Source organism: Apteryx rowi, unplaced genomic scaffold (assembly GCF_003343035.1).
Source record: "Apteryx rowi isolate R43461 unplaced genomic scaffold, aptRow1 scaffold_72, whole genome shotgun sequence".
In the NCBI taxonomy this organism is placed as follows: domain Eukaryota; kingdom Metazoa; phylum Chordata; class Aves; order Apterygiformes; family Apterygidae; genus Apteryx; species Apteryx rowi.
Window position 1 is genome coordinate 2,370,352 of NW_020451005.1, and position 559 is coordinate 2,370,910.

The 559-nt window shown below is 69.1% G+C and overlaps 1 protein-coding gene across 1 annotated transcript in view; it reads left to right on the top strand.

Annotated features, from left to right (window-relative positions):
• Positions 1–504: 504 nt before the first annotated feature.
• OTUD4 (OTU deubiquitinase 4) overlaps positions 505–559 on the top strand; it is a 37,060-nt gene continuing 37,005 nt past the window's right edge. Inside the window, exon 1 of the mRNA XM_026087512.1 lies at positions 505–521. The gene's annotated coding sequence lies outside the window, so the exon portion shown is untranslated. The remainder of the gene's footprint in view (positions 522–559) is intronic.

Genomic DNA, 559 nt, shown 5'->3' on the forward strand with positions numbered 1-559 from the left:
CAAGCCGCCTGTTTCGGAGACGCTTTAAACGACACCGGGGGAAAACCAGCCCCACTCCCGCTCGCGGAACCGGGTGCCTCCGCGGAGCGGGGAGGGGATCGCACAGCAGCACGCTTCGAACTGCGCGTTAACCACACCGCTATAATTAGGCAGCCAGAGCCCGCACGGCGCAGACGAGCTCCGACACCGCGCTCCCCGCGCTGAACCCGACCCCACGCGCCCCCGCATGCCGGGGCGGGCGGGGACACGCGCCCCCCCCCCGCCGCGGGCACAGCCGAGCGCGGGGACCGGCGCTGTGGGGGGAAGGGACAACGTTCCTGGGCGGTACCACTGCAAGCCCACTGCAGGGGGGACAGGGGGACGCGCCAGCGACTGCCTCTCGCCTCGGCACCACCCGCTTCCTTAAAGCCGCCCATCGGCAAAAAAAAATCCTCAGGGGAAGCCGACGCCACGTGCCGCTTCCTCCCAGAGCACCTGGGGCTTCTCACCGGCTGTTTCCTTCCTCCCCTTTGCGACAAATGGTACGAGCCACAGCCACACGCACAGGTGTGGCCGGTGG